Source organism: Cyprinus carpio, chromosome B11 (genome assembly GCF_018340385.1).
Source record: "Cyprinus carpio isolate SPL01 chromosome B11, ASM1834038v1, whole genome shotgun sequence".
NCBI lineage: Eukaryota > Metazoa > Chordata > Actinopteri > Cypriniformes > Cyprinidae > Cyprinus > Cyprinus carpio.
Window position 1 is genome coordinate 11,887,961 of NC_056607.1, and position 15,727 is coordinate 11,903,687.

Genomic DNA, 15,727 nt, shown 5'->3' on the forward strand with positions numbered 1-15,727 from the left:
GTCATTATCACTAAGATGGAACACACCTGCACCTGTCGGCTCAGTGGGGGCTGACACATCCGACAACCCCCCCAAAGTCCTCGGAGAGCCAGTCGCAGGTAGCATCATGTTGCACAGCAGGGAGGTGGTGCAACTAAGCCGTCAAAGCTGTGTGGAGCCCATCTGCAGGACACTTCCTGCTCGGAGTGTGGGTAAAGTGAGATCCTGCAACTCTTTGCACATTAATCTTGCGCTGTGGCATCTCAAGAAGCCGCTCTGGATCAATTACCTGAAACAAAGGCTCTTAACAAGTGAGAAAGAGAGGGGGGGTGCTAGTCTAATACGGGGGTAAAAAGTAAGGACTGCTGGATAATTAGTTGTCTTCAGATTCCTGAATCGCTGTTATTTCATTAGTGTCCTGTCAATGAATTCATTTCGTTAGTTGAATGATGGGGGGATTTAATATAGCTGGTTTGCTGGGACAGGAAATGTGTAAAGGCCCCAATATACAACAAAATCTAAGAACAAACTGATACGACATTATTTCGAACAAAATCGTTTCGGTGTTCGAAACAGCTCACAAAAAGCAAACTTTAATGCGGGAAAACACCTTTGAGCTACCGTTGGTCAGTGACAATTACGCAATGAGTAAACGTGTTCTGGAACTCCACCTTTTACATGAGATTTTTTTTTTCCAGTTCATTACTCATTCCACGGAGGTCAGACAGGAGAAAAACAGCATTGCGGGGGTGTTGGATTGCTTGAAAACAGTCTACCGTTGCTCAGCCTTTTCGAAATTCCAAGCTGCATTTTGTTTCTCACTATTTAAATATAGCATGCAGGTCAAATGGACCTGGATTTTTCAGACCAAAATATGGTGATTTTCTATGGAACCCTTGGAGTTTTATGATACCTTTATAGTGCTTCTGTGTCCCTTTTAAACATTGAATCTTTCTGTCCCCATTCATTGTAAATGCATGGAAACCAGCACAGTATTCCAAACATCTCCTTTTGTGTTCTACAACAGAAAGAAAGTCAAACAGGAATGAATCAACATGAGGGTGAAAAAAATCATGACAACATGAACTATCTCATAGTGGGGGCTATTAAGTGAAATGAGAAGCAGTATCATGGGTTTTCCAAAGCATGATAAATCCACTTGGTGTTAGCGGTCCATTGGGAGCTTTAATAATTGACGGAAATGGTACAAATTTACACACGTAGCACAGCCAGGCCATCATTTAACTGCCCTCTAGAATCCTAAATAGCTCTCCCTTGATCTCTGACAGGGCAGGGGGTCTCCCATCAGCAGGAAGCTAAATGAACACACCATGACTCTCCAGTTCAGCTGCATTCTGAATATTGTTTCTCCAACTTTCTAAGTCTGCATCTGTAGCTGTAACTGTGTCTGTGTATTTGAAAAAGACTTAAGCTTTCTCAAGGCCAAACTAAAAACTCCATGAAGAATGTCACCCATTTCCTGTTGCATTGTGGAAAACATGCAAATCATTCCTCTCTCCTGCCTAAACTCTCAGAGACATCTGCTGAGCAGACTAAACCCTGACCCTGACTTCAAAAGCAGTTAGCCTCACTGCACTCCAGAGGTCAGAGGACAAACACAGGGGTGACAACAATCTGAATGCATTTAGGCTGGCATTATACCAGTTGGCCACAGGGACGACAGTGGGCACATTGACCACTGCAGGCTTTCGTTTCCGCCTGTTCTTTTGTACTGAACTCTCAAACTGCCTTTTACTTAAAAAACAATCCTCTTTGGAGGTGGGGGGGGAGGTATTCATTGGCAAACAATTATAACCTTATCATGTACCTGTTGCTGAAGCAATTTCACACTTAATTTCTGTCAAGCTGTTAATTTCTCCTGAGCTGCTTTGTGCAATATCTACTATAATTGTCTACTATAAGGGGAAAAAGAGTGATGCAAATTAAATTACATAAAGAGGTGTAGGGGATTTGACTGAAACCCTGCCACTACAGTACAGTATGTAAGTTTTCACAATCATGAAAGAGGAATTAAATCTACTTGAATGTATTTGGTCTTGGAGGAAGTTTTTTTTTTTGCATGCATGCATATGAATTCAGCAATGGGCATTTTGACCTACAAATTAAGCAATTTTGGCCTATGCCTTTAAAATTGGTATGAAATGAAAATCCACAGGATCTATGTTCTAAATGCATGTTATTTATCTCATTGTGAACAAATCATCCATGCATGTTTAAAGATGTAAAATTAGTTTTGCCCACCATTTTTATTAAAATCAAAATCTTCTGGTGAATTGAATTCTCTAAGCAGTTAGTCTGCCTAAACACCGCCCTTTCCTTACAAGCTTACAATTACTGTAGATCTGCCTTCATCCAATCAAAAACTGAACCAAGTCCTAAATTTTTTTAGTTTTTGTTCAATCATTTCACTAAGATTTATATAACAATATGGAAGAAAGGAACTACTGCTACTTCAATTTCATCACAATCTTAAGCAAAAGGTTTTGTAGTACACTGTAAAGTTCCTCTCCAACTATTAATATGAAAATTCAAGAGCCTTCTGCTCTTCCAAGGGCTTTTACTTCAGCGTTGTGTGCCTGGAATTAACATTATCTGTACGTACCATCTGTATAAGAATCCTTTTTGATCAAGTGAGCATCTGTTAAGGGCACAACATCAAAAAACGTGAAACTTTAATAGATAGATGGCCCCAGAATGAACAGCTCCTGAGGTGAAGAGTACTAATGGAGCTTGACAGAAAAATAAAAAAACAACAAATCAGAACATAACAGACCACTCACTAACCAAAGCCACTCAGATGGACGTTGATTACTAAAGAGCACTTTCTTACAGACAAGTGCTATACTGAAATCATAAACTTACAATATATGATAACAAATGAGATGGCAAATATCAGGTTCACAGCACTATCATTTAACAGTTTGGGCTCAGTACGATTTCTTAATGTTTTTGAAAGAGGACTCTTGTGCTCATCAAAACATGTTTGCATTTATTTGATGCAAAATGCTGTAAAAAAGTCATATTGTGAAATATTATTATAATTTAACTGAAAAACTGAATTTTCAGCATCATTGCTCCATTCTTCAGTGTCTCGTGATTCTTCAAAAATTATTGTAATATGCTGATTTGGTGTTCAAGAAACATTTATTATTATTATTATTATTATTATTATTATTATTATTATTATTATTATTATTATTATTATTATTATTATTATTATTATTAAATCTGTGTTGAAAAGAGTTGTGCTGGTTGATATTTTTGTTGAAATCGTGATAATTTTTCAATATTCTTTGATAAACAGAAAATTCAAAAGTTTATCTGAAACAGAAATGCAATATTTTAGATTGCTTTAATGTCAATTTTGACCAGTTTTATGTATCCTTGCTGTTTAAATGTATTAATTTCTTTAAAATAAATTAATTAATTAATCAGTAAAATAAAATTACATACATGCATATTCACCCCAAAGTGTATGCAGTTTTTTAACATATAATCCAAAACATAGAGCTTAGAACATTTTGGAAGATCCACCTGTTAAGAAAAATATGTTTACATTCCTCTACACAGCAAGAGTTTAAAACGATTGCCAAATGAACAATACATACAGAGTATCAGGAAGCTCAATATTCTTTTAGCACAGATGCAGCAGCTGCAAAGCTCCAGGAATCTAATTTGTATTTAATAAAAGCGAATCTGACATGGTTAATGTATTACAGCTGTAGCAGATGCAGTTCACAGAGAGAGACAGAGAGAGAGAGAGAGAGAGAGAGAGAGAGAGCAAACCTCCTGATCATCATTGTCATTGTATCATTTGGGGAAAGAAAAATAAACTTTCAAAAGTTCAGGGTCTGAAGGGTCTTAAAACATCTAAAGGTTTCCACGATCTGAAAAGTGGAAATAAAAATGTGCATTTTAGTTCAAATGTCTGACGTTTATGCTACTTCATGTAAGCAGGGGTTGTATATTAAAACTGCACTATATAAAGTAGTACATTAAAATTGAATAAGCACAAATATGCACGCTGAAATAAACAGCCAGATAAACTTATGCTCACTATAAGTCATGTTTGTCAAGTTATATATTGTATTGTATCTATAAAATAGAGCTTTATTTGATTATACTTCCAAATATATTATATTACACATTATAGGCCAGTATAACAGAAGATAAATTTGCTTCACTTCCATCTGCTTGACACACACACACACACACACACACACACACACACACACACACACACACACACCCCACCAGACAATTATAGGTTTCATTTCAGAGTAGAATATTCATGGGACTTGATGTCAGCACATGTCCTTGGGCCCGACGTCTGTTCTCACTGTGGCCCAGACGGCCAGACATTCTTTCTGGTTGTGACAGTTTAATATAAGAGCAGTGTGCCCACGTCTACAGAACTATCGCTAATATGACAGCTATACTAGCCACTTTCCGTTTTTCATAATCACTACCTTACACACACACCCTCTATAACTTTTATTTTCTCATATACTCATGGATACACAGCCAGCCAAAGGAGACCACTGTTTAGTTTTTGATCATTCATTAATATTCCATAAATTTCCATATTTAGCCTACATATTTGACCAGGGTTGCCAGGTTGGGCAAATGAGCACCCAGTTTTAGACATAAATAGCAATGCCGCTCTGACAAACTTAAATTTCAGCTTTTTTGTATTATGTTAATTTTTATAAAACAATCTGTCAACCTTCAAATCATGTCTATTTTATGACAAATTTCAAACAATTAATGTCATTTTGACGCTGATTAATGTGGTAATGGAACATTAAAACTGTCACTGCATGAAAAAAAAAAAAACAGGAACAGCAAAGTACATGCTAAAAGATACAATAAAACCTACTGTAATGTATCATCTTTTATTAAACCCCCCAGTCAGTGCTTCGACTACAAAAACATCAATAAAATAGCATGCAATTGATGTCACCTGACATTATATTAACTTCATTCAATTTCCACTGCATGTTAGTTATACAATAGCTAAAATAGGTACTTAAAAAGGCACCCAAGACCTAAAACAATAACAAATATACATATATATTATAGCCTTGCAAACCTGTAAGTCTGAGGAAGGTTAATTAACTGAAACATTGCACATTAAAATATTTTTGTGATGATGCAAACTTGAATAGTGTTTAGGATTTGTATATTTTTAGTTTATTTTGTCAAAAATATCTGTAACATTTTTGGACTCTTTACGTCAATTTCTCAAAAAAAAGTTATGACAGTCAATATTTCAATTATTATTTCTCAACAATGGTTTGGACTAGACACATATTATTATTAATTAGGCCTATCATTAAAAAGCAAAGACTTACCCTTTTCATTTCATGCACACAACTCAAAATGATGGAGCAGGTCACATATTTATGCAGATTTGTCTCTACTCAAAGCTTTGTGACCTGAAGAGGCAGGTTAAGAGGGGAACGGACCCAGTTTCAAAAGACAAACAGCAGATAACAACCTGACATTTATTCAGGATCAGCAGCGGCGAGTGAAGGTTATCAGCAGGGCTGGCAGGAAAGGGAGCATGATGCTTTTGCTGCTGTTAGAGAGGAATCTGCTTTGAATATGAAAACTCCTGATAGCCATTTCAATGCAACGGACAGATTTGTAACAGGAAAAGACGGCAGCCCTTTGTAGAGAAAGGTTCAGATCAATCGATTTTCATGCTGTTGCAGATGAGGTCTGGAACAGAAATGGACACCATCGATTTGGACTCACTGCTCTGACATTAAGAGGGAATTGCGGTTTTGAATTATTTCAAGCGTAGTGAGCCGTCCACACACACACTCAAATACCACATAAGCTACTACACACTGTGCTGAACGGGGCAGTACTTATAGAATAGATTGTCAATAACATCCAAAAATAAATGTAATTATATATATATATATATATATTATATATATATATATATATATATATATATATATATATATATATATATATATATATATATATATATATATATGAGACAGAATGCTTTATGGAAGGTTAAATGACAGCACGGTATAGAATGGGTGTTTTCAAACCTAAGAAGAATAATAAATTCTGGTCTGGGGTCAGTTTTCTTCTGCAAACCCAGGTCAGCACCACTGACAGAGAAACTGTGAATCTGATCTTGGATTATCATATCAAAGCCTCTTTCTGAAAGTCAGTGCTCAGCTATATGAGGTTTACCATAATTTTCCAACTAACTTTTGAAATCTTGCATAGAGCAAATTACAATTCAAAAATCATTCAAAGTTACCTGTACAACTTTGGAATGAAAAATGCAAAAAGAAAAAAAAATAATAATAATAATTTATTTTCAGGATTATACATAAACACTTGGAAGAAAAAATATACACAATATGAATTCATATTTTCCAGTTATTTTCATAAAAATATATAGACTAAAAGGTATAAAATTAAATTAAATTCAATATTATACAAAATTAAATATGAAATACAATTCTTAAAATTAAATATAATAATACTTTAATAGTTTGCACTGGCTTCAGTATATGTGAGCACAGTGAGTTCATAGCCTTTCTTGCAAAGCACATAAACAGAGTGTTTCTTTTTTAGTACTGTAGCATATAGAGGCTCTTGGAATTCTTCTGCTTCACATCAGTGAAACACAAAGCCAGTGTGAATTATTTACAGGTATCTGTGGTCCAGGCTGCTTCTCTGCCATGCCTCATGCTGTCTGCTTGTCCCTTTCTTTGTCTATCACTGTGTCCCACCACCTTCCCTAACTTTACTTCTCTCCCTCACTTTTATTTGCCACACATTCTACATGAATGTTAAGCAGAAAGCACTACAGAGTACTACAATCCAATTTTCAGCCAATCAAATTATCATAACTATTTAATAAACAAGCATGCAAGATACTGGAGAACTTTGAATCCTGTGGAATTTTCCGCAGAATATTACATGCACAGATTCCATGTGGGCCCGGTATTACCACATTATGACCTACATAAGTTCAGTCTTTGATCTTCTCCTGAGGTGTCTTAAGTGATCCACATCTTGTACAGCTGAAATATCTTGATGGCCAGCACGGTTTCACATATTCTGGAAGATATGCACTAATTATTCATTTACCTTAGATTTTGAACCATAGATGTGTCTCTTTTTCTTTTCCCTTAAACTGCAAGATCAGCTTGACTGGTTTGGAGCAGCCTGGGCTTTCACTTCTCTCCAGTTATGCCTTTGAAGACACATGCATTCATTAACAACACCAGGAAAGAGCCAGTTGTGTGGTCTACTTTTTTGCTAGTTATCGAACAGAGATGGGGGTGGAAAAAAGCGCTATTCTGGACTTTTAATGTAAGACTGCCTTACAATCTCACACTTTCTCTCTTTTTGTCTCTCTCTTGCAAAGGCAAGCAACACAAAAAGATGGTGACAGGCACTTCCCCGTTCCAACAGTTCCCTGAGCTCTCGTTAAAATGGTCCTCTGCAAAGCCACCAGTGGAATTACAGCAGAACCACACAGTCTCTGACATGGACCTTTTTTCTGAGGATGGTCAAACAATGGAGAGAAAGAGAAAGGACTAGATAAGTTAAATCATGGGTTTAAAAGAGAGGTAAGAGACAAAAAGTAACAAAACGACACAGGAGGTGAGGAAAGGAAAGGACTAGTTTACTCAAAGCTAAACTTCAGTCATTATTTACTCACCTTTATGTTGTTTTAAACCTGTATGAACACAAAAAGCAACATTAAGAACAATGTACACACTGCTGTTTTATATACAATGAAAATCGACAATACAAAAATAACAAAAAGCACCAGAGAAAAAGTGCATACTTGATTATTGAACTATAGTGCAAGCATTCTAAATTTATACATAACTAAATAAGTTGTTCATTCAATTATTAAGATATGGCGCATCATGATGCATCATGTCAGTTTTGACGACAATGCTGAATGCCATTGGTTCTCATGAATCTATTACTAATCACACCAAATTTGTACAGTATATATTAATAAGACTGGAGCAGTGTTATATTAGTATTATTTATTGTATTAATTAATATTTAAATATTTTCATTTTTGTTTATGCTTTAGTTCTTTTTAAGCTCTATTGTCCATCTAATATTTTTATATTATTTCAGCTTTATTTAAATGAACAAAAATGATTTGAGAGTTACAATATGGTGCACCTGGTCACCATTCATTTTCATTGTAGATAAAAGAGCAACATGCATGAATATCCTGTTTAGCATGTTTTTTTTTTACTATAGGGAATTCAAAAAGCAGGTTTGGAATGGCATGATGACAGGATTTTCATTTTTTGAGTGAACTATCCCTTTAAGAGAGGGAAAGTGGAAGTTACAAGGACACCCAAAAACAGAAGAGTACGAGCGGATGGGGGAAAGATTTCATCACGTAATAAAATCTAATTCATTAGACCTTTTATTTTATCTAGAAACAATTCCAGAGAGTGGCTGGCAATTAACTGTCTTATTATACCCTATTAATTAAAAAGAGATATCTTATAGGGACATCTCATTGCGTTTTTTTTTTTTTTTTCTTTTTTCAGTAAACCTTATTTGTAAGTCACCGTTCTTACAAACACAGAGATAAAGGACAAAAAAAGTGTGTAACGAGAAGGGGGACCGCATGTTAAAGGTTCCAGAAGAGTGCACAGATTTATCAAAGCAACACGAGTATAGTTACACACCCACTGCGAGACTCGCATTAATTGCGAACTTTTTTTCCCTGAGTGATACACCTTGTTTGACCTCAGATAGCAGATGCTCAACTATTACATATGCCTTTTTTGTTTAAGCCTGGGATTTTATTTAACTTTCCTGAGAATTTTTTTTGTGATCTTGTCTTTCAGGTGTGCTGTGTGGGTTTGCCTTTCACACATGATTGATGGTTGAATTTAAACCGCTGATGCCCACCTGAGAACATTGGCTCCTCTCATAATGCGATTCCCCTGAAGTGTAAAGCGTCACTATTCTGGCACATTGCAATTCCGGCACTGTCTGCTGATTCTTTGGGCAAGTCAGGCAAATATTAGTCTGTAATTATGCGCAAAAGACAATAAGCGACAGTGTTAGCATTGAAATTTGAACACACACACACTTACACACATTAGTCTTTGTGTGCCTTTCAACTTTGAAACTTTAAATTGCTCTAATAAGTATTAGGTTTTTAACATTAGTGGCCACAGAAGCCATTACGTGAGGGAAAATGAGATAAAAAACCAACCTGCATTCAAATTAATGTAGCATGTAATGTTGGTATATTACACACTGCCTCATAACAGCAAGACACACAGACTGCCTGCTAGCATATTGTCATTCCCTGTGAAAGCCCATACAAAAACACCAATCAAAAAAGTGTCAAGTTTAACCAATGACAGTAAAGTGCGTGTTATGCAAAATGCATGAATAATTGAAAGTTCTATGCATGAAAGCCCACAACATCCATTCACCTCTGAATGCTAAATGAAGCTATACATCAAAGGAGTCACATAAATTAGAAAATGTCGACAGCCAAACAAAAAACAAAATAAAAATAAATTCACCTGGTGCAAAGGGACAACTAATGGTGTGGTAGTCAGTATTTCAGGCAAGTTGTAATCTTTCCTGGATATATTTTAGGTCAGATCCATTGAAAAAATCATGCTTTTAGTGGTTAGCATTCTGACATTTTTATAAGCTTGCTCATATTCAGAGCCAGGGACAGGTTGAAATACTTAACGAGGCATTTTAAATTTCAGAGAGGGTTTAGACTAGTCATTTAACCCTTATAAAAATAACACTGCTAAAATGAGTGCTAGTGGGCAATCATATATTATTAAAACAATACTGGATGTAATCATATATGTACACAGTATATGCTGAATAAGCCACCAGAACACTGGTTTACATACAGAGTAAAATCAGAGTTTGCTTCAACAGTTTATGATCTTTCCCTGATGAGCTTCCAATGGCTAGTTCACCAAGTTTTGTCACACCAACAAGCAATTTTGAATTGAGACAAACATGTTTGGAAACTAGTGTCACAAAGCCAGAGATGCATTAAATTCAGAGTTGGAAAGGTGGAGAGTCAATCTGCGGTGTAAACTCTGATTTATACGCTGTCATCTGAGCAGGTGGGTTCATACCAACATATTGTGTTTGTGTTCTGCTGTGACAAAATTACATTTACGCATTCTGAACTTTATGGTGATAAGATGGTGTTACCTAGTCATGTGGTCAACATGTCTGACAATTTATTATTATTATTATTATTTATTTATTTTTTAATTAAGTCGTATCTCTGTACTATCATGGAACAATATCAGTCTGCTGGCTGGTACACTGAACTTTCAATGGAGTAATCTGTGTTTTAAATATGAATGCCCATTCCAACCTCAGAGTAAAAATAAAATAAAATATAAATATAAAATATAAATAAAATATACATAACTTTTTTTGTAAACTTCTTGCTAAACTTTTCTTGCATTTAAAATATTTTTTACAGGATTATTATTACAGATATTGAAGAACTTCTTTGGTGCATTTATGATAACAGAGTGCATTAGTGCCTTCCGACCTTTTCAGTGGTATTGGTCCCGGAAGTATTTGTCCATACATTTTTCCATTAGGGATTTTAAAAGATTCTTTTTAATAAGCCATGAACCAAATCAACCTGCAATGAGGTACATCACAAAATTTATTTGAAGCTAATTTTAACAGTATTATTTTGGATATTCCTGTGTTGAAATTTAACATTTGCTTGACTTTGTTTCTCCATTACCACATTAGTATGCTTTGAAGCTGACAACAAGGTACTCTACTGGACAAGGATCTTAAAGAGCCTGCCTTTAGCAGAGCTTGATAATTGACGCACAAACCGCTGTCACGCCGTCACGACATTTGCAGTGCAACAATACGATTAGACAAGTCCAACATTTATATCAGTTTGATGGATGAAGTCTCTGCATGGTCTCGTTCAATAGCCAGCCTTTGAATAACTGGAATTCTCAGCAAGGAGCCTGTCAAATGTACATGCTTGAGTTTTCTCCAACCATTATATTTCCATCAGCAGTTAAAGCTGATGTGTGTTGATCTCAAGACCTCGGCTGACAGTATTTAGAGGCCTTTTTGCAGCACATGTTGTCATGAGATGTGAAAACCCTACATATGATGAAATCTACTGGGACTTTAAAAGCTCAGCGGCGTTACATTGCACCAACACTGGAATCTATACAGAATAACTGTATGCTGTTGATACTGTTTTGATCCACCACAATGTATTGTTTGGAGATAATGAATTTGCAGTAACAACCATCTAATGGGATACAGTAAACAGTGTATAATTCATTACTGTAAATCTATACTGTCTCTGATCTCATTTGAGAAATGTGTCTCATTTAGGCGTTCGTTATGAAAAATGGTATGTATTTTCCTGTTCCATGTTAACAGCGTGGTTTCGTGAGGCGTGCTGAATGAACGGCAGTGTTGCGCACATCAGCAGGAGGAAGCCACATGTTTATAAACGCATGCTGTGATCTTTGCATGATGGGTATTCATGGATGCACCGCTTGTCTCATCTCTCTCTATCTCACTGCAGTGTGCACTTTCAGAGAATTATAGTTCTACGAATCTCTTTCTCTTGGTGTTCCTTCTATCTTCACATGTCCTATACAGGGTATGTTTGTTTTAACGATTTTTATGATGGATAGATAACACGTATGTCTTTCTTCAGTTCTTGTGTTCAAAGTGCTGATAAACATCTATAGAAAGCAGTTTATATACATTCTAAATTATAAACATCTTAATGGTTTTATCAAATTTTTTCTAAAATCTCTAAAAGATGTGCACATCTAAACTGGAAACTGCAATAAATAAACAAATATCACACACACGTGTGTGTGTGTGTGTGTGTGTGTGTGTGTATGAAAAAGTGAAAGTCGAAGAAGACTAATAAATTGAAGTCATCTAAGAAGATGAAGCTGTTAAAACTGAAAAGAAGTTGAAGTCAGAGCTGTAGAAGTTATCAGAGAATGATATCAGAAAAAGATATCAGAGAATGTACACAGTTTTGAAATATTGTCAAGAAAGATGTAACGTCTTCAAGCTTCACACTACTAATGTTAGTAAAACAGCTTCGCTAAAAAAGCCTGACACAATTTATCTAATATCAATGCTAAACCATCACATCATTTTGAAATGATGCCAATAGCACACAAAACAAGGAACGTGCAAGAGTAAAATGCATACTGTATGGTCAATTCTGAATTCATGCTCACTTTTACATCTGAATCTCGAACTCTCTTTCATGAATAAATGTATTTTTCCTTTATCCAACATGCCCTCCTTTTCTTTTTCGAACAGAGGCACCCCTTTCCCCCCACATCTCTCTTTTACGCAATTCATGTGTCTAATAATAGTGCAAATGTTTTACGGACCCATACGTAATCATGCTGTCAGAGAAAATGGTGTTTCAAGAGGAAAACACAGAGAGAATCAGAACGAGAAGCATCAGCATCAGCAGTCACCGTGGTAACAGGTAACACAGGGCTCATTCCATCTAACTCCATCCATCTTCAACAGGCACACACAGCCGGCTCAAACTCTGTATTTCTGTTTGTGTGTGTGTGTGAGAGAGAGAGAGAGAGAGAGAGAGAGAGAGAGAGAGAGAGAGAGAGAGAGAGAGAGAGAGAGAGAGAGAGAGAGAGAGAGAGAGAGAGAGAGAGCTCTAATGGTAATGGCGATGTGTTTGACTCTCTCAGATGCTGGGGAGATTGGAGACCAGTCTCTCAGGAGCCACCAGATTAAAGCATCCACTACTACACAACATACATTTTAGCACAGGATACAGCATCCATTTCACACACACAGCATCACACTTCAAAGCTGCACAACAAGAAACCTGCATCCTGAAATTTTAGGAAGAAAACAGTGGAACATTGTCCTGATGGGAGGATTGTTTGATACAAAAATGTGGGGGGTAAAAAGAGCTTGTGAAGTCCTAAAATATGGGTCTGTCTCAATCATATCCCTACTTCAGTACACTGACCAGTGAGTCAGCAATTTCTAGGTAATTTCTAGTCATCGGAATTGAATTGGAGAATAGTATTTTCAAACATTTCATAATGGCAATTTTCTGACTCAAAATCAGATTTTGTTGTTTTTTAGTTTATGTTTATTAAATCAATATGCTAGTATGCTCCTAAACATTGACAAAATTCATTTTCTGTTTTAAATGTATTCAATTGATTCTTGTTACAATCTTACCAGACTGATATTAGCCATGGTGTCTTATACAGCTAGATTTTAATATGTGATCTCATAATAAGAGGATAATTGTGGCACCGGTAATTGTATAGTCAGTGTTCCTAGGTTTAGTGTATGAAGGCCCTTGCTATTGCACATATTAGTGTTCACAGTATGCTGACTGACATCATCGGCCAAGGCCGTGGCCAGCTATGAGATCAGCAATGTCCGGTGTCAAGACATTATATTCTATCTGTCAGATTGTCCTACCAGGGCTTACGGCATGCACACATCAATATTGTGTCCTTTTTCTCATGCTGAACAACATTCATTCCTGTATTTGCATTACTCTAAGGGGTAAGTTTAGTGTTGGGGTAGGTGTAGGTGTAGACCAGCAGCAGGCAACGTCGGTTCTGGAGTGCCGATATCCTGCAGAGTTTACACTGCCTCCTGAAAAAAAAAAAAAAAAAACTCACTTCTCTGTAGCCTTAGTAATCCTGAAAACCTTGATTAGCTCGTTCAGGTTTGTTTGATTAGGGTTAGAGCTAAACTCTGCAGGACAGCGGCACTCCAGGACCGACGTTGCCTATCCCTGGTGTAGACATTAATAAAACACGATCTAATAGGTAGAGAAAGTAATTTATTGTTGGTTTCCAGCAGTAGCTGTATCCCTTCTAGCCACAACCCTGAACAACACATAATTACTGTATTTACATTACTGTAAGGGTAGGTTTAGGGTTGGGGTTGGTGTATACATTAATAAACTATAATTTGACAGGTAGCATTTTTCGTTGTCGAACTGTACTACCTACTGTTGTAATGGGAGGTAGCACAAATCGACAGAACACTGGGTTAATGATATCTTTATCTTCACAAAATATTTGAACTATTTATGGTTTATTTTTAATTTTTTTTTTTTTGATTAATGATTAAAATATGCAAACACTAGCCATGAAGAAGTCTATCCAGTATAGTAGCTAAATTTTCATCATGCTAAAACATCATCTATATATTAGCAATGGTTATTGATGAAAACTATAACTGTATACTGTAATATACTGTAATATGTATTGTTGAATGAATAATAAACAACTTATTATAAATCAGTTGTTATTAGTATTATCAAATTTTGATGCAATAAAAATGTATGGAATAATTGACGACAGGCCATTGAATTCTTAGAAAATAATGCGTGGAGGAGCCATTACACCTCGGGTGTGCATTATTTTCATTTCAGAGTGTGACTTACCTCTGTGAGTCTGTGCGTCTCTCAAAAGTGTTCGGCAGCAGTGTCTCTATTAATAGTGAAACGTTAAGTTCATTTTTTTTTTCACGAACAGCACAGTTGTAATGTCACTTGTGAGAAGTAACCTATAGTTCCCTATCGATACTTCCCTCGTACTGCTTCTGCTAAGACGCTATGGGAAAAAAGTCATTTTTGCTCTCCTGAACTGAAGCCTTTTTCAACAATGCAGTGTAACTGCACGGCCATTGGTTCGTGCAGTACACTTTAAAAATGAACCAATGGCTCAGACACAGTACTTGTTCATGTATCTCAGGGAACCGAGGTTACGTTTGTAACAGAGTAAGTTTTAAGTTGTTAAACTACTTACGTAAAAAAAAAACTACATTAGCATGTTACGTGAGTGCAAACTGTATGTGCATCTGTGAGGGAGAGAGAGAGTGGGAGAGATAAGGCCTGTTCACACCAAGGACAATAATAATAACAATTTATTTTTTAGAAAAAAATTCTAAAAATTGTTCATGATATTAAAGAGAATCCACACCACAGCTATAACGATAAAGGCACAGAGAAACGATATTGCTGGAATCACCTTCGGAATGATTTTTTTTTCCATCTGATTAATGATACAGACATTGACACCCAATCAGAATGCATCCTGCTTTAACAATCTCAAGAATTTAAAGTGGCAGACAAGCTAGAATAAACAGATGATATCTTTTGCTGGTGTGGACAATAATATTGTTATCTTTAAAGTCTTTAGCCCGTTCACACCAAGAACTATAACTATAGAGTATGTGCTACTAATATAATAATAATATCATATATAATAATATATTAATATAATAATAATACAATTATGTAATTTTGTGGCAAAAACATTGAAATTGTCTGTTGTTTTTATTCTACTGTTTACTATTTCTTTTTTGGTCAGTGTCATTGTGAGTTTTGGTTATTTTGCTGTTGTAAAGCCCAGTTCACACAAAGGACAATAACTATAAAGATAACAGCAGGATGGATTCTGATTGGCTGTCAACGTTTGTATCGTTCATCAGTTGGAAAAAATAATTCTGAAAATGATTCCAGTGATATAGTTTCTCTGTGCTCTATTATTATAGTTGTGGCGTGGGCTTTGCTATTCTTTAATATTGAGAAAGATTTTTAGAACTATATCTTTATTGTTATCTTTATAGTTATTATCCTTGGTGTGAATGAGGCTTTAGACCTTTGAAATAACTG

General features: G+C 35.8%; 1 long non-coding RNA gene across 1 annotated transcript; it reads right to left on the reverse strand.

Annotated features, from left to right (window-relative positions):
* Positions 1–7,180: 7,180 nt before the first annotated feature.
* On the reverse strand, positions 7,181–9,390 carry LOC122138826. The gene is made up of 4 exons (XR_006155821.1): positions 9,248–9,390; positions 8,938–9,057; positions 7,706–7,723; positions 7,181–7,543 (listed from the first exon to the last, which is right to left on the reverse strand). It is a non-coding gene; the product is annotated as an uncharacterized LOC122138826 (long non-coding RNA).
* Between the last annotated feature and the right edge of the window lie 6,337 nt (positions 9,391–15,727).